At 39.1% G+C, this 19641-nt stretch overlaps 1 long non-coding RNA gene and 1 other non-coding gene across 2 annotated transcripts in view; one reads left to right on the plus strand and one right to left on the minus strand.

Moving 5' to 3' along the window:
* The window catches only part of LOC125965483 (uncharacterized), a 115661-nt gene that overhangs the window by 37329 nt on the left and 58691 nt on the right, over positions 1-19641 (minus strand). The window contains exon 4 of the long non-coding RNA XR_007479392.1: positions 18497-18654. This is a non-coding gene — a long non-coding RNA (uncharacterized LOC125965483). The remainder of the gene's footprint in view (positions 1-18496; positions 18655-19641) is intronic.
* On the plus strand, positions 9967-10073 carry LOC117199869 (U6 spliceosomal RNA). The gene has a single exon (XR_004481215.1). It is a non-coding gene; the product is annotated as a U6 spliceosomal RNA (small nuclear RNA).

A 19641-nucleotide genomic window follows, 5' to 3' on the forward strand; every position in this document is an offset into this window, starting at 1 on the left:
AAAAAAAGCCAAAAACAGAAAATAACAAGCATTGGCAAGGATGTGCAGAAATTGGAAATCTGGTACCCTGTTGGTGAAATGCAAAATGGTGTATACGCTATGGAAAACAGTACTTTAATCCTCAAAATATTAAAAATACAATTAGCAAACCCACTTCTGGGTATATATACAAAAGAATTGAAAGCAGAATTTTGAAGAAATATTTGCACACCCATGTTTATAGTAGCATTATTGACAGTAACCAAGAGTTGGAATCAGTCCAAAAGTATGTGGTATATACATACTTTGGAATATGATTCAGCCTTAAAAAGGAAGGAAATCATGTCACATGCTACAACATAGATGAATCTTGAGGACATTATGCTAAGTGAAATAAGCCTGTCACAAAAAGTCAGACACTGTATTATAACACTTATATGAGTTACCTAAAGTAGTCAAATTTTTATTGAACAGTAGAATAGTTGTTGCCAGGGGCTGGGGTGGAGGGAGAAATAGGGAATTGTTATTTAATGGGTATAGAGTTCCAGTTTTGCAGCATGAAAAAGTTGTGAAGATATGTTGAACAACAATATAAGTATACACATTGTTGTACAACTAAAAAAGAGTTAATATGGTAATTTTTATGTTATTTACCACAATTAAAAATAGAAAAAAATATATAAATCTTTCTGAATAGGACTAACTTTATGGCCTTATAAGAAGGCAGCTACAGGAGTAGTATTGTATTGCCAACAGTGATACAAAAGAACTAAAAAGGTTAGGGATTTCCCAGGACTCACAGTAGTAGTAAAGGATTGTCTTTTCTCTAACCTCTCTTTATGCTTTAAATGCCACCCTTAGAGCATAATTCCTTGTGGTTATGAGCATATTCCTTATCGTGAGTAAATATCTAACATAATGATCTATAATATATAACATAATGACCTTATTCGATAGAAGAAGGGAGGAAAAGGAAGAAGGGGTCCTTGGCGAAGGGAGAGTCAAAGCCTGGCGAAGACTAATTGTTTACCAAAAAGTTCACCTATTTAACTCCACAGCAGACCTGCAGAAAAACTTTCCCTTCCTATTTCCTGTTGCCCTGGGGAAAGTTGCTGTTACCATAGTAAAGGGATTCTATGTGTGTAACCTATGCATTCCTTTCTAGGGGCAGACAAAAGAAACATTGTGAGGGAATTACTTTCACAGCTCTTCAGCTCTAGTCAATTAGCATGCTCAGTTTTAAGCAGTATTTCTCCTGTTTTTGAAATTAAATCTGATATTGATTGTTTCTTCTCATTTCCACATCTTCCTTTAGTTTGGTTGAACAATACATTATGATCATTACAAAGGGACCAGAAGTGTCAATTCATTTTAAGGTCCATCAACACAGACCACACACCTCTCAGCCTTGTGCTGTGGAACTTACTTCTGGAAAAAACTCTACTCTTCATTTTGTGATTTCTACATATATTAATCCCCCCCTAAAAAAAAAATGGTTACCATGGAAACCGGGGAGTATGTAACTTGGTAACTTTAACAGAAGTGCTTAGTTGCTATTGCCAAAGCTGGAATAACAAACATGCATTTACCAGGGGAATACAGAACTTTCTATCATAAAGTTGGCTACTTTTTTTGCCAGGTGCTCCATAACTCTTCTACAAGTGTATTCCCAATATAGGAACAATATTTTCTGTATTAATGACATAGGAAAATGTTTGTTATTTTGACATAGCAGTATGGTGGTTAGTGAAAAAAATTAAATTAAAACTTGATTTATATTACCTTATGTGTCTACATCTTTCCCTTCTCTTCAGCCTAAAGTTTCAAAAGGGCATCCTGGAGGGTTTTGTAGGTTTCAGTTTCTTTTATTTTTAGTTAAGCCCTGAACTGATTTATTACACAAAATTTGGAGAGCAGAGTAAAATGTTATGAAGGTGAAAAAACCCATAAACTCATTCTCCTGACTCAATTTTAAGTAAGTAATTGATTTATGTTCTTCCAGTATTTTTTCCTTAAGTATTTTTTAACATAGCTGAGGTTACTGAAGGCTTTAATTGCAATATATTTTATCACCTAGAGCTTGTACTGTTGGATATTCAAATTGACAGTAATCCATTCAGCTGTTTCCTATTTTTTTTAGGCTTGATAATAGAAAAGCATTTGACTGTTGGTCACAGGGGATGGAGAAGGGGGAATAATCAACCTGTAAAATTTCCTTTTCTATTCAGAATATTAAATGCTTTAAACTCTTCTTCCTCTAAAAAATACTCCACAAAAATATCCTTTTTCCAAAATTGTTCTGTTGTTGTTCTTGTTTTTCCCCAAGTATTTCTTCTGATTGATGCCAACTTCAATATGAAAATGTCTTTCATATGCTTGTGACAACATAAACAGCATAAACTGTAGCCCAGAATTCACACACGTAATCTGAATATACTAATTTAAGGCTGAAAAAATACTTTCTGTAAATCCTTGACCCTCAGGATGACACCTCAAAACACGGTCGGGAATCTAGAAGTCACATGTAGGGGCAGGTAGATAAAGAGGTTTCCACAAATAAGTTCTGAAGCTGGAGGGATGCTCAACAATTACCTTAGATGATACTGAAAGTATCCTCAAACAACCCTGTTTCCTGTAGTTTCTTTACACACACAAAATGATACAAATAATACTCTTTGAAAGGCTCAGAAGCCATCCCAGTACTTTCCTATGTGTCATGAAGAATAGGAGGCTTTAACAGTCTTGAAAGTCCCAGGCATAGTGAATTTGCCATTAGCAAAATATTTGAACTTATGAGGACCAGAGGCTGCAGAAAAAAAGAAAGGGGATTTATCTGTAAGTTGAAACTACAAAGGCTATATATATTTCTATTCTCAGCTACCAAACTCTTACTATGTAAACATTGCTAAGAAGTCCTCTTTAATCTAGATGCCTTATAAAATGGATAAGATGTCAAAACACTCTTCTAAAACAAAGAATTCTAAAGTTCAGTAAAACTTAAAAATTCAGCAGTTTTGGCCTGCACCCTGCAGGCCAAGACCTGTACTTGCCCAGCTTCAAGTCCAAAGAAAGAGCCCAGAGTCAGCGACAGAGACATCACTGGCTTAATGGACAGGGAGATCTTATATGTCTGCAGCAAGGTCCTGGAGTGACACCCCACAGTGTGTGGCCAGTGGCAGGCAGGACATGGGGTAGAGGTAGGTTATTAGTTATAGGTTCATCAGTTATGAAAATCAGCACAGGGAAACAAGCAAAGGGGCACACCCTTTACCTCCCATTTGATAAGCATAGTGGAGAGTTCTGATTTAAAGCTAGATACCATGGGACTTCCCTGGCAGTCCAGTGGTTAAGCCTCTGTGCTTCCACTACAGGGGACACAGGTTCGATCCCTGGTTGGGGAATCCCGCATGCCGCGCAGTGAGGCCATAAATAAAATAAAATAGAATAAAATAAAATAAAATAAAATAAAGCTAGAAATCAGTAGCTGGGGCCCGGGGCAGGTATGTAGGTATGGTATAGGTGAGGCAGGCACTGGTCAAGCAGGGGATGTACAGAGAGCAAGAAAACAGCCATCTTGAGTGGCCTGACCATATACTCCACCCCTACATACCCTGCCCAATCCTTATAATCTTGGTCTGCCGCTCTTCTATGACATCCCTGGGGTCAGGCACGTAGGGGGCACTGAAACAAGACACCACACATGCAATACAGACACCAGCAGCCAAAGTATCAAGAGTAAGATACCGGGCTTCCCTGGTGGCGCAGTGGTTGGGGGTCCGCCTGCCGATGCGGGGGGCGTGGGTTTGTGCCCCGGTCCGGGAGGATTCCGCATGCCGCGGAGCGGCTGGGCCCGTGAGCCGTGGCCACTGGGCCTGCACATCTGGGGCCTGTGCTCCGCGGTGGGAGAGGCCGCAGCAGTGAGAGGCCCGCGTACCGCAAAAAAAAAAAAAAAAAAAAGATACTTAGTATGCTAAAACCAGTCATTCGCCAGGATGTGGGCAAATTTTGGAGCCAAGCGCTTACTGGATCAATGGAGAGGGAGTTAATGGCAGCAGTGTTATAAGGAAGGTAAGGTCATCCCTGGTTTTCACAAACCCACAGCCAATATAATACTCAACAGTGAAAAGGGGAGGCCACAACAGTGAGAGGCCTGCGTATCGCAAAAAAAATAAAAAATAAAAAAATAATAATAAAATAAAATATTTAGGAATAAACCTGACCAAGGAGGTGAAAGACATATGTTGAGAACTATAAGACTTTAATAAAGAAAACTGAAGATGATTTAAAGAAATGGAAACATATCCCATGCTTTTTGATTAAAAGAATTAATATTGCTAAAATGGCCATACTACCCAAAGCAATCTACAGATTTAATGCTATTCCTTTAAACTACTCATGACACTTTTCACAGAACTGGAACAAATAATCCTAAAATTTATATGGAACCATAAAAGACCCAGAATTGCCAAAGAAATCTTGAGGAAAAAGAACAAAGCTGGAGGCATAACCCTCCCAGACTTCAGACAATAGCACAAAGCTACAGTAAACAAAACAGCATGGTATTGACACAAAAACAGACATATGGATCAATGGAACAGCATAGAGAGCACAGAAATAAACCCACACACCTATGGTCAATTAATCTTTGACAAAGCATGCAAGAATAAACAATGGGGAAAAGACAGTCTCTTCAGCAAGTGATATTGGGAAATTTGAACAGCCACATGAAAATCAATGAAGTTAGAACACACCCTCATATCATATACAAAAATAAACTGAAAATAGCTTAAAGACTTAAAAACAAGACATGACACCATAAAACTCCTAGAAGAGAACATAGGCAAAACATCCTCTGACATAAGTTGTCCCAATGTCTTCTTAGGTCAGGTCAGTCTCCCAAGGCAACAGAAATAAAAGCAAAAATAAACAAATGGAACCTAATCAAACTTATAAGCTTTTGCACAGCAAAGGAAACCATAAACAAAATGAAAAGACAACCTATGTACTGGGAGAAAATATTTGCAAATAATGTGACAGACAAGGGATTAATTTCCAAAATATACAAACAGCTGATATAACTCAATAACAAGAAACCAAACAACCCGATCAAAAAATGGGCAGAATACCTAAATTCTTCTCCAAAGAAGACATACAGATGGCCAAAAGGCACATGAAAATAAGCTCAACATCGCTAATTATTAGAGAAATGCAAATCAAAACTACAATGAGGTAACACCTCACACTGGTCAGAATGGCCATCACTGAGAAGTCTACAAATAACAAACAATGGAGAGGGTGTGGAGAAAAAGGAACCCCCCTACACTGTTGGTAGGAATGTAAATTGGTGCAGCCACTAAGGAGAACAGTATGAAGGTTCCTCACAAAACTAAAAGGAGTTGCCATATGAACCAGCAATTCCGCTCCTGGGCACATATCCGGACAAAATTATAATTTGAAATTATACATGCACCCCTATGTTCATAGCAGCACTATTTACAATAGCCAGGACACAGAAACAACCTAAATGTCCATCGACAGTTGAATGGATAAAGATGTGGTATATATATATATATATATATATATACACATACACATACACACACACGCACACACACACACACACACACACACACACACACACACACTGGAATACTACTCAGCCATAAAAAAGAATGAAATAATTCCATTTGCAGCAACACAGATGGACCTAGAGATTATCATACTAAGTGAAGTAAATCAGAAAGAGAAAGACAAATACTGTATGATATCACTTCTATGTGAAATCTAAAATATGACACAGATAAACCTGTCCATGAAACAGAAACAGACTCACAGATATAGAGAACAGACTTGTGGTTGCCAAAGGGGAGGGGATCCGGGGAGGGAAGTATTGGGAGTTTGGGATTAGCAGATGCAAACTGTTATAGCTAGAATGGATAAACAACAAGGTCCTATTGTATAGCATAATGAACTATATTCAATATCCTGTAAAAAACTATAATGGAAAAGAATATGAAAAAGAATGTACATAGGTATAATTGAATCACTTTGCTCTGCAGCAGAAATTAGCACAACATTGTAAGTTAACTATACTTCAAAACAATAAAATTTTAAAAATATATAGCCACTAAAAGTTACAAACTTTCGGTTCTAAGACTAGTAAGTTCTGGTACCCAGTGTACAGCACAGTGATTATAGTTAATAATACCGTATTATATACCTAAAGTTGCTAAGAGAGTAGATATTAAATGTACACACCGCAAAAAGAAATTGGTAATTATGTGACATGATGCGGGTGTTAGCTATGGTGGTAATCATTTTCAACATATAAATGTATCAAATAAACACGTTCACCTTAAATGTATACAATATAATATATCAATTATATCTCAGTAAAGCTGGAAAAACAACAGCAACAACAACAAAACCCTTAATCTCTGGCAAAAAGCAACAAGCAAGTAACTGTGACTTGTTTGTCATACCAGCAGGAAAACTTAGGCTTTATTCTTCCTCTCCTAAGAAGGCAAAAGTAGGTAAACTTAGACCCGCCCAGCAATTAATATTACAGTATTTTACCCTATTTGAAATGACTATCCACATAATCAATGAATTCTCTTCATTTAACTTAGTCGAGCTGCAAGTTACCAAACTCTGGAGAGACTGTTTTACATAGACATTCCCAAAACATAATTGGTTCTAAACAGGGTTTTTTTGTTTTGTTTTGTTTTTTGTGGCCTCTCCCATTGCGGAGCACAGGCTCCGGACGCGCAGGCTTAGCGGCCATGGCTCACGGGCCCAGCCGCTCCTCAGCATGTGGGATCTTCCCGGACCGGGGCACAAACCCGTGTCCCCTGCATCGGCAGGCGGACTCTCAACCACTGCGCCACCAGGAAGCCCTAAACAGTTTTAAAAGGCCTCCTTTTTTTTCCTTCACTCTTAAGGATCACATATGGTTAAAGTTCCTGAGAGCCCAAGTAGATCATTTACATCTCAAAAGCACAAGAACAGAAATACCAATTCCTTCTAGAAAGCTAACTTCCTCTAATGGCTTATGCAAAATCCAGTTTTAGAATGTCAAAAGATTCCCATCTTGGCCACTTTCAGGGATTTTTTTTCCAGTTTCTAAATAAGCCAATTCAGTTGAAAGAAATAACAGTAATAAACAATAATACATATCAATATCATTCACTCACATTCACATGCCTCACTTTCAGAAGAACAGGAATCAGCTTTCAAGTTAACCTTCACCTCACTTGGTAGCTCAGCCTCTGTGGCCTTTCTTAATACAAAAAGCAACTGCCGGCCCACAGCTGCGGCCACCGCCTTATTGTCTCTAACTTCTTTTTTCCCCACCAGAATGGCAGCTAGTATCTCCGCAACAGCCTTGGGGGTGCCTGTGAGTTCTCAGTACTCTCTCGGTGGCCCCCATTCATCAAGGACAGTCACCAGAGGGCCCCACATACGAGTGCGGCCACCCCGGGATCACACCTGCAACTTTCGGGCACCACGTGCTAGTGGACAGCCCCTGAAACCTCCCATCCCCCATCCTTATTTCCGGACATCTCAGTGTTCACGGGGAGTTTCCTGGGTCACCTGACTGCTCTGCCAATTCTTGGGCTGCACCGCGCAGGCCTACAACGCCTTGCCCAGCCTCAGGACCAAAGAATAAGCCCAGAGGCAGGGACAGAAACAGAGTGACAGAGACATCAATGATTTACCGGACAAGCGGATCTCACATGTCTGAAGCAAGGTCCTGGAGCAACACCCCACCGTGTGAGGCAGGAGAACGTGGTGCCAGTCTTCGCTCCCAGAGGCAGGGGGAGGTTACCCATCACAGGGGTAATTGACATCAGGTGGGCTCATAGGTTACCAGGGAAACAAGCAGAGGGGTACACCCCTCACGTTCCCTCTGAGAAGCACAGTGGAGAGTTCTAATTAAAGCTAGAAGTCAGTAGCTGGGGCGGGGGGCAAGTTCGTAGGAAGGTCAGTCATGTGAATAGGGTGTAGGTGAAGCAGGCACTTGGTCGAGCTGGGGATGTACAGAGAGCCAGAGAACAGCTATCTTGGGAGTTCCCTGGAGGTCCAGTGTAATGGTTACACTGTGTGGCCCCGGGTTCAATCCCTGGTCTGGGAACTGAGATCCTGCAAGCCCCCAGGCGTGGCCAAAAAGCAAACAGCCATCTTGAGTGGCTTCACTATACAAGCAGCTACAACTTTTTTTTTTTTTTTTTTTTGCGGTACGCGGGCCTTTCACTGCTATAGCCTCTCCCGTTGCGGAGCACAGGCTCCGGACGCGCAGGCTCAGTGGCCATGGCTCACGAGCCCAGCCGCTCCGCGGCATGTGGGATCTTCCCGGACCAGGGCACGAACCCGTGTCCCCTGCATCAGCAGGCGGACTCTCGACCACTGCGCCACCAGGGAAGCCCAACATTTTTTAAATGGTACTTTACCGCTGATATAAATCTCATGAATGCCTAGACACAATTAGGATTTATGTATATTATCGATTAGAAACATTTCCCTCTTCATTGAGAATTATTTTTTTATAAAATTGTGGGTTACTTTTTTCACTAACATAGATGTATTATTAGTTTTTTTTTTTTTTTTTTGCGGTACATGGGCCTCTCACTGTTGTGGCCTCTCCCGTTGCGGAGCACAGGCTCCGGACGCGCAGGCTCAGCGGTCATGGCCCACGGGCCCAGCTGCTCCGCGGCACGCGGGATCCTCCCAGATCGGGGCACGAACCCGTGTCCCCTGCATCGGCAGGCGGACTCTCAACCACTGCACCACCAGGGAAGCCCGTATTATTAGTTTTTATTAAGAATATTTTCTATAAAGTAGATAGCCTAAAATTTTCTAATGTTTTACTTATGAACTCCCCAAGTTTTAAAAAAAACATTTTATCCATTTTTGTATGGTATACAATAAAAAAGTAAATTTAATAATTTAGATATATATTTTATTTTGCACATCAACAAAGAACACAATACAATATTCATTTAAAGTAATAATTTTAATATTTAAAAATATTTAAAATTTTAATATTTGGTCATTTTAAAAATATATAAGCATAAATTTAGACTCTTTCCTATTGGAAAGAGTAAAACACAAAGGTGCTTAATTTCCTTTAATTAATTAATGACAAAGCCTACTATGCCAAAAATTATATTTAAAATGAAATAGGCTTTACTTGGGACTGAATATATGTTTTGAAATATATTAATGTATAATTAACCGTTATACATCAAAAAAAGCAAAAATGACTGCAGTTTTAACATAGTCTTCAAAAACAAAATTGATTTGTTAATTTTTTTTTTTAATTGAAAAAACCAAAGCAGTGTTTTCAGGCTATTTCTGAAGATCTTTCCAAAATAAAATAATTGCCTTGGGGGTATAGTAGTTTATAGTAATTTTACAACACATGGCTTACACATTATGTTTTCTCATTTTAACATAGGTTTTTGAAGTCCTTCTCTTGAAGAACTATTTGAGTGCTATAGCTCCTGGATTTGGTTAAGAATAGTTTTGTATTATAACCACTGAGGAAGCAGAACTGCCTGCTTCATAGTATAACTAAATTGATGAGATTGACTTATGACAGTGACTAACAGTATCAAAATTGAAAAGAGTAAACTTTTCCATTATGGTATAATAGATAAGAATTTTATTAATATATTTCCTTGGATTAGATTACATCTTGGACAACGAAGGCATCAACAAATCTCTTGACTCTGTCAATTTATTGTGCACAATCTCATAATATTTTATATGAATAACATTTACTCTGTACAAAATTATCTTTTCATTTGATAATTTTCATGAATTCCTTATATAGTAATGAGCTAGTTCAGGAGTATAAAGTATATCAAAGTAACCTAAAATATTTCTGGCATCTCTCTTTTTATAAGATAAATGTGTAAATCACTGTGATTTTCCAGGGCCTCTTTGAGAAATCCCAAATATAATTTTAATTTTGAAAGACACCTAATGCTCATTTTGGCAACTCATAAACTAAAATTGGAATGATATAGAGAAGATTAGCATGGCCCTTGCACAAGTATGACATGGAAATTTGTAAAGTGTTCCATATTTTTTCAGCAAATGGTGCCAGGAAAACTGAATATTCACATGCAAAAGAATGAAGCTGAACTCTTACCTTACACCATATACAAAAGATTAACTTAAAGTGAATCAAAGACCTAAACATAAGAGCTAATACTGGACTTCCCTGGTGGCGCAGTGGTTGAGAATCCACCTGCCAGTGCAGGTGGGGACACAGGTTCAATCCCTGGTCCAGGAAGATCCCTGGATCCAGGATGCCGTAGAGCAACTAAGCCCGTGCGCCACAACTACGGAAGCTCACGCACCACAACTACTGAAGCCTGTGCGCCTAGAGCCCGTGCTCCGCAACAAAAGAAGCCACCACAATGAGAAGCCCACACACCGCAACGAACAGTAGCCCCCGCTCGCCGCAACTAGAGAAAGCCCACGTGCAGCAACGAAGACCCTACGCAGCCAAAAAAAAAAAAAAAAAAATTTGGGAGAAAACATATGGGAAAAGCTTCATGAGTTTGAATTTGGCAATGATTTCTTGGATATAACACCAAAAGCACAGGCAAAAGAAGAAAAAAATGGATAAATTGGACTACATCAAAATTTAAAACATTTGTGTATTCAAATAACACTATCAAGAGAGTGAAAGGGAAACCCATGGAATGGGAGAAAATATTTGCAAATCACGTATCTAATTAGGGGGTAACATCTAGACAATTCTCCAAAGAAGATATACAAATAGCCAATAAGCAAATGAAAAAAATATTCAAATCACTAATTATTAGAGAAATGCAAATCAAAACCACAATGACATATCATTTCATAACCATTGGGATAGCTATTATCAAAAACCAGAATATAAGTGTTGACAAGCATGTGGAGAAACTATAACCCTTGGCATTGCTGGTGTGAATATAAAATGGTGTGGCCACTATGGAAATTGGTATAACAGTTCCTAGAAAAAAATTAAACATAAAATTACCATTTAATCCAGCAATTCCATTTCTGGGTCTATACCCCACAGATTTAAAAGCAGGATCTCAGAGAGATACTTGTACACCCATGTTCGTAGCAGTATTATTCACAATAGCCAAAAGGTGAAAGCAATCCAAGTGTCCAATGAAGGATGAGTGAATAAACAAACTGTATTATATACATACATTGGAATATTACTGAACCTTAAAAAGGAAGAAAATTCTGACACATGACACAACACAGTGAAACTTGAAGATATTCTAAGTGAGATAAACCAGTCACAGTAGGACAACTACTATATGATTCCATTAGCTACTTATGGCAGTCAAATTCATAGAGACAGAAAGTAGAATGATGGTTGCCAGGGGCTGGAGGGAAAGAGGAATGGGGAGATATTGTTTAATGGGTATGGAGTTTCAGTTGGGGAAGATGAAAAAGTCCTGGCAATGGATGGTGGTGATGGGTGCACAATATTGTGAAGTAACTTTTTGTACTTGATGCCATAGAACTGTACAGTTAAAAATGGTTAAGATGGTTAAAAAATGGTTAAAATATAAGATATATATTACGTATATTTTACCACAATAAAAAAACGTTTATTTTACCACAATAAAAAAAAAATGAAAAAGACATCCTAAAAATTTTATTTTGGTTTTCCCTGGTGGTGCAGTGGCTGAGAGTCCGCCTGCCAATGCAGGGGACACGGGTTTGTGCCCCGGTCTGGGAAGATCCCACATGCCGCGGAGCGGCTGGGCCCGTGAGCCATGGCTGCTGAGCCTGCGCGTCTGGAGCCTGTGCTCCACAACGGGAGAGGCCGCAGCAGTGAGAGGCCCGCGTACCGCAAAAAAAAAAAAAAATTTCTAAAGAAGCTTACTTCAGAAGCAAATCTACATTATCAAGGTGAAATCTTGGACAATTCCGACTGGATTCATAATTCTGGTTTAAAACAAAGTTTCTTCACTTTGGCGCTATTGACATTTTAGGCCACATAACAAGAATTTAAAAGATTAAACTCTTTGAAAAGACATCTCTCATTACATTTTCATTTAAACACACTTCATTATTTTTTTAATCCTAAAAAAACTTGTGGAAACAAAGATAATTTACTGGATCCATGGAAATGATGTAGGAAATCTTAAACATTTAAATCATGAAAAATTAAACTCATACTAAAATATTTTGCTAAACATTTTTACATGTTGATAAAATTAGTAAGACATTATGTTGATTTAAAAGCTACAGTTAAATGACTCTAATTTGTCCAAAGAATTGTCTATCTAAGAAGAATATCTTCCTGATTTTTCATATATAAATAAGTCTCTGTAATAATATCAAGAATTTTACCGAGGTATGCAGGTTTACACCAAGATCATATAGCCCATGGGTGGCAGAGCCAGAGTCTGAACTCAGGGATTCTGGAACCATAGATTGTGCTCTTAACTAGTATGCTATTTTGTTGTATTTGAAATAAAGATATTTTTTTTTTAATTCCGGAAAAAAGAAAAAAAAGAATTTAAAGACTGTGAAATTTGGCCAAAAATTCTCGGTGTTGAGTTTTTCTTTCTAGCTGGGAGCCACATCCATTACTTAAAATCACAGCTAACTTTTCTGCTGAGTTTCACTCTTGGCGAGGAAAATTATACAAAGCAGCACAAACAATCTAATATTTCCCCTTTTTTTTATTTTGGAAACTTTAAACTTTATATCTACACTAGATATTCTAGAATTTACACATCATTACAGAGCAATGTTCATGAACAAATTAACTTCTAAAATTCCAAAGAGAAGGGAAAAAGAAAGGGAAAGAAGAAACAAGAGGAAGTCAGCTTAAGATAGATATAAAATTATCAATAAAAGACTAATTATCTAAGATCTGCAAGCAAGGGAAAGGGGTCAGATGAAAGAAACCCTATTTTTACAGATATACACACAAGAGAAAAAAGCATTACATTTTATTTAAACAATAACTAGGGCCTTTAACCATTCCATCAAAACTTATGATTAAAAAGCTGGTACTCAGTAATTGCCAAAGTAGGAAAACTTGAGGGGTGGATCTCTTAAGTTAAAAAGTAACCTCTTTCACATGTAGCTGTCCAGTTTTCCCCAAACCACGTAGAGACTGTCTTTTATCCATCATATATTCTTGCCTCCTTTGTCATAGACGAATTGACCATATGTGTGTGGGTTTATTTCTGGAATCTCTATTCCATTCCATTGATCTATGTGTCTGTTTTTGTGTCAATACCAGGCTGTTTTGATTAGTGTGGCTTTGTAGTGTATTCTGAAGTCAGGGAGATTGATACCTCTGGCTTTGTTCTTTTTCTTCAAGATTGCTTTGGTTATTTGAGGTCTTTTGTGGTTGCATTATTTATTCTAGTATTTGTTCTAGTATTTGTGGTAGTATTATTTGTTCTAGTTCTGTGAAAAATATCATGGGTATTGATATTTCACTTACATGTGGAATCTAAAAAATAAAACAAACAAATGAATATAATAAAACAGAAACAGACTCAGAGATACTGAGAACAAACTAGTGGATACCAGTGGGGAAAGGGGTTGGGGGGAGAGGCAAGATAGAGGAAGGTAATTAAGAGGTAGAAACTACTAGGTATAAAATAAATAAGATACAAGGATGTAATAAATAAGATACAAGGATGTACATGGGGAATATAGCCAATATTTTATAACTGTAAATGGAGTATAAACTATAAAATTATCAAATCACTATGTTGTACATTTGAAACTAATATAATATTGTAAAACAATTGTAATTCAATTTTTTAAAAAAGTAACCTCTTGTTTGGACACACAAATCAGAGAATCTCCTCCCAAGGTTTTCTTCCCATTTGCATCTTGTTCAAGTCAGAAATTCCCTGAAATGGCCACAGTAATTCTAAAACCTCCTTGGTGAAATAGGCTGATGAGAGAAATATTCACATGAATGAAAGCATGAAGGCAGCACATGTGTGCCCCAGAGTGTCAAAGAAGACCTCATGAGAACTGCAACACTTGGTGAGAATCTGGCCAATCACCAAGTCTCACAGGCTTCAGACTTCCAGCTCCAAGCAAAAGAAACAAAATTAAGTGACTATCAAAGAAACACAGGCCAGACGAAGGTACAGTTTTATTAGCTTTGGATAGGTGGTCCAAGGCAAAATTGGTCCTATAAGGATGTGGGTCTGATGAGGCATTTTGAACTTGTCAGTACTCAGGGATGGATTGAGAAACAAACTATTAAACCTATGCTAATCCTTTCCCCTCTGACTTTTCTCTTATAGCCTCACAGCAAAAAGTGACAAGAACAGAAAAAGAACCCAAACATTGTGTTATAAATAACAAGCTAGGTTTCCCTCCAAATGTGAGTTTTCAAATCTGACCAGATAGACAAAGATTCCCAGGAGGAATCCTCTCATTCCCAGGCCACAAAATAAACTCAGTTTTAGTGAGCTTCACATAAATCTATTGGGCCCGAGCACCAATGCAGGACCTATTTGACCACTGCAGTGGGAGAGGTCCCTGAACATGAGGTTCAAGAAGCCTCAAGGGTCCATGTGGCTTCAGAGCTGAGGGCCTTGGGCTGTGTCAGCCAGCGGGTCTCAATCAGATCTCCTTGTGTCTTCAGGGTTGTCAGTGTCAATTCCACAAAAGAACATCAGAGAAACCTACTGATCAAGCAAAGCTAAGTTTATTAGAGTTACTGTCACAAGGGGGAGCACCCCCATGATAGTCTTCGTAGTATATCAGAAGGGAGATTTCAAGAAGTAGTATTTGTAGGGTTTAAGGAGCTGGACTTACAAGTTTTAGAGCAAGTCTTTCATGGCAGTTTATTATTGTGATAGTTTTGACACAATAATTTGGGATTGGTGGAGACAGCAAGGTGTTTTGATGAGTAAACTGCTGAAGGATTAGGAAGCTGTTTGGCCAAGCCAGCTAGCAAGTATTGTCTCAATAGGAGAACTGTTTATCCAAATGAGCAAAGTATTTACCTGGACAAAATTGGCTTGTAGAAATTCCCTGAACAAATAGTTAAATTTACTGATTTATTGTCTTATCTCCTTGGGCCAGAGTTCTCTAGAACAAACAGTTGTGTTGTGATGGCACAGGTGGTCTGAGGTCTCAGAACCTTTCTGTTCTGTGACCTCTACTATGGCTTGCCCAGTGGTATACCTGGAAAGTATCATTGCTTTCAGATGATTTCCCATAAAAATTAGTAAATATCTTTCAGAGGAATAATTTTCTTCTGTTTCCTCAGAATATACCCTTTCTTTAGAATGGTATTATCCTTTCATTGGTCTGGAAATGTTTCTTTTTCGCATTTTCTTGCAAATGGGGTACTAGCTGTTAACAGATTAGAGTTAAAAGAGGTTTTGCCAGTGTTTGGATCTCAGATTCTTTCCAGCTTCTGTGGATACACTGGTCTATCCTTCCTAAATCTGCTCCCATTCATAGACAGCAAAAATTCATCAAACTTCTAAAGCTAGTAACAATTTCTTCTGACTTTAATATTTTGCAGGTATTGCCATAAAAATCTAGGTTGAGAAAAATTAACAGTTTGATCTTATGACCCTTTTGTATAGCAAACAAATTGAACATTTTCATTCTAACACGACCGGTAAAATAAAAAATAAGATTACAGATGACAAAATCACTCTGGTCACTTTGTAATGTGACTGTTTCATTATTTGGATTAGAGCAAAAATGTTTTTTGTCCATTTAACGAAGTGAAGCAGCTTGAATGGGAGCCTGAAATACATATTTACTGCTTTCATTTATTAAAACAGAGAATTAAAACCTAAATTGGACTTGCTAAATATTAGAAACATTTCTATAACCCATCCAAAAGAGCTTTTTAATTTGACAAGGCAGATTAAGAGGCAGACACCGACAGGCAATACAGGTACATAAAGAACGTGGTCACATTGTGTGTCCAAGTGCTGAAAGATTTTAAAAGTCAAGAGTGCAAAAGAAAACAAAGCTATGGGGATGTCTTAACTTTGTTAAGTTAGACAATGGTTTTGCTGAAAAGAAAATTGAACATTTTAATGTAAAATGTTAAACGTAAAAGGAAATTTAATAAACTAAGATGTTTAAGGGAATTTAATAAGGTTCTGAAATCTCCCTTAAAAGCAATTGTAAAAATTTGCTACACTTTTAAAAAGAATTCAAAGACTATAAAGGTACATTAAAAGCTTAAGACAAAATCAAGTAAATAAAATATTCATTTAAAAAGAAACCTAAGTAAACCTCTAAATGGTCTTTTCTACACATAAAAGCTGTCCTTGAGGGCATCAAAAAAAAACCCCTCACTTTCACACAGGCAATAATACCGAACATAAAGAAGAGAATGAGAGCTGGGTTGCAGCAGCTATTGAGTAGTTGTTAACTGCCACTGACAGTGTGAGCAAGTTAGGTATTCTGTAGAACAGAAACAGAACTAAACTCAACGACTGCAGAAAACCACGGCTAAAAATGGAGATGCAGAGTATTCGTTTTCCTATTTAAATTATATCGAACCCTTCTTGATAATTTTTAACCTCAGAGCCTTTCCTCAGTTCTTTATTCATTAATTGCCTCACCAGCAGGCAGTTTGCGAGTTCTCGGGTCATCCTGAGCCTGTGGGGCGCCAAGGCTACCAGGAGCCTTGATAATGAGCAGCTTAATTCTCTCTTCCTCTCCGGAACTGAGTAACTTATAATTCTGCTCAGGTGCAAAGGCAGTTTGTCTCCAGTTCTCAAAGATTTTTTCACAATCAAAAATAGATTTTCTTTTCTTTTTAAGTAGTCTGCAAAGCACCCTGCTCAGTAACATGTACATTTAATAATTTGGGGGGAAGGTAATAAGGATGACCTGGTGTGATACCATTTTAATGAGCCAGTTTCTCTCTAAGGAAGCTTTGGGCTTTGGTGAATCTGAGGCACATTTTTAAATGAGTCAGAATCACTTATTGATCACCCTCTGTGGGTAGATGACTGTGTTAGTATTATTGACAATCTAAAAGATAACAAAAGAAAAAGCCTTGGACTTCAAAGAGTTTCTAACAGCCTTTTTGGAATATGGAACACTTCTGGGCAGGCAAGCCCAGGGCGACATGCTGCAGCCATATGTCGCTTCAGGGCTCTGAGTCACACAGCAGGATGAGAGGAAAGGAAATGAGGACAAGTAGGCTATAAAAATGAAATTGTCTCCAAAGAAATCCTCAGACCAGTGGTCTAATGGAACATGTCAAGCAGGGACTGGAGAAACCCATCCAAAATTATACCTCTTACTAACCACAGGACTTGGTCCAACTATCAGTTCAACAAAGACTTTTTAGATTAAAAAAAAAACAAACACAGCTTCCCTGGTGGCGCAGTCGTTAAGAATCCACCTGCCAATGGAGGGGACACGGGTTCAAGCCCTGGTCCAGGAAGATCCCACAGGCCGCGAAGCAACTAAGCCCGTGCGCCACAACTACTGAGCCCATGTGCCACAACTACTGAAGCCCGTGCACTTAGAGCCCGTGCTCCGAAACAAGAGAAGCCACCGCCATGAGAAGCCCGCGCACCACAACGAAGAGCAGCCCCCGCTCGCCGCAACTAGAGAAAGCCCGCGTGCAGCAACGAAGACCCAACATAGCCAAAAATAAATAAATAAAATAAATTAACAACAACAACAACAAAAACCACTGACTTCATGGAGAGGCTGAAAATACAGACAGATAATGCCAGAACATGTATCACGTAGAGCTTGGCCCCATGCCTCTGCAGCAATCAGCCCGAACGATCAGGACACGGTCAACGACTGCTAGCTTCCTCTCATTTTGGGCCCTTGTTTGTTGCTTAGGACCAACCAGAGAAAGCCATATAAGATTCCCAAATCAGTCATGTAGGACGACCCACTTCGCATTAGCTCACTCTGGCTTCCCCATGCTGACAGCCTCCAATCAGCACACTGGAGACCTATCCATTTTTTTTTCTTCGCTATCAAGAGTCCTTGCCTATCTTGGAGTCTCTGCTAAAAGCAAGCGATTGGGGCTGACTGCAATTCAGAGCTGTAGCAAGCTCTGAATACATCGCCTTCTAAAATTCTAATTTGGGTAGTCCTCATTTATTTCCAAAGTTCTGCCAGAGACGCAACATAGATACTGTCTGCTCTGCCTGTGGCCCCAGACCCCAGCCTTTGACCAGACGCAGGACCCAAGGAGGGAGGCCCAGGTGTCTTGCTACTCATGGCCTGTGGAGGGCACGCTGGTGTGGTGAGTCAGCACCAGGTCTGAACTCTGCTATCTTTGCAGAGTTCCTCTGCTATTTATCCTCAGTTTATTAGGCAGGCTTTGTTACTGGTTCCCATTTGTTTGGCATCCTTGGTGGAATCAGGTCATTCCTTTTCATCTTTTTTGCAAGGTTGTGTGCTTTCTGTTTTGTGTTGTGCTGTCTACAAGTGTTGTTTGTTATAAGAGAATTGCAGGTTAAAACACAGGTCTGGGCCCAAAAAGCCTGTTCCAGCTTACCTCACAGACCCGTGGATTTGCTCTTCTTACTCAGGTGTCCATTTGGACGAATTCTGCTGAGGGTCACCAAAAACCTGATGAGTTTTTCCTTCCCTCTTGACTTTTTATCTTGAGAGCTTGGCTTTGATCCAGATAGACTGTTCACTCTGGTTTTCTGCCTGTAGGGTGAAGAGTTGGGTGGGGGGGAATGAAGATTATTGGGTCTGCATTTGGAGGTAGCCAGCCAACCTTCACGTTAGGGGCCCAAAACGTGAGGCGCACACGCATCACATTACTACTGACCATTGCCAGCTCTCATGGCATCACTGAAGCCTAAATCCTCTCCTCGGGAAAGAATCTTTCCTCTGTGTACTCTCATTACAATCCTTTTTCTTGAGCCTCTCCCTCTAAATGGCACAACTTCACCAGGGATGATCTGGGCCCTCAGTGGCACTCTGGGGAATATTTAACTTGAATGAAATTGTTAACTTGAGAGGTGCCTTAGAAAAGAAAAGGTATATGATTTCTCGGGCCTCATGGGCAGCAGTTCTCGACTGGCACGCAGAGACATCTAAATGAAATCCTGAGTCAAAAATTGCTTCACTAAGAGTCTTTAGCCAAAAACAATGAGAATTTAAAGAACTCAAACAAAAGCAAACTAGTCTCATTTCCCTAGTAGGTTCTCCAGTTGCCTCCTTATATCCCTTCCCAGCCCCCAGCCCCCATCCTCTGATCTCCTTCTTCGTCTTCCCTGGTCCAGATCCTCTTCCTCCTAACAATGACTCTCCAAAGACCCTGAAATACCACTTGCTTCTAAAAGTGGTATTTAGCCTTCTAAAGGCTATGCCTCCCATGAGCCAGGTACGCAGACAACTATAGAATTTAAACCTTTGAACAGAGGTGAATTAAAAGCTGTAATTAAGGATTTCCCTAAAGCCAGATGAGACCAACAACTATTCATAGATGAATTTAGAATTCTTTTGAATGCATATGACCCAGGGTTACCTGGCCTCGATCAACTTGTACACATGGTGTTCAGAACTTCAGATGATAAATCTTATATGGCAAAAGTTGATTGAACCAACTCAGAAAGGAACCTACAAGATCTCTCTCCTGACAGTAAACCCAAGGGTCAGAAAGAAGCTCAAAAAGGGGACCAAGGTATC

This window comes from Orcinus orca, chromosome 9 (assembly GCF_937001465.1).
Source record: "Orcinus orca chromosome 9, mOrcOrc1.1, whole genome shotgun sequence".
Taxonomy (NCBI): Eukaryota; Metazoa; Chordata; class Mammalia; order Artiodactyla; family Delphinidae; genus Orcinus; species Orcinus orca.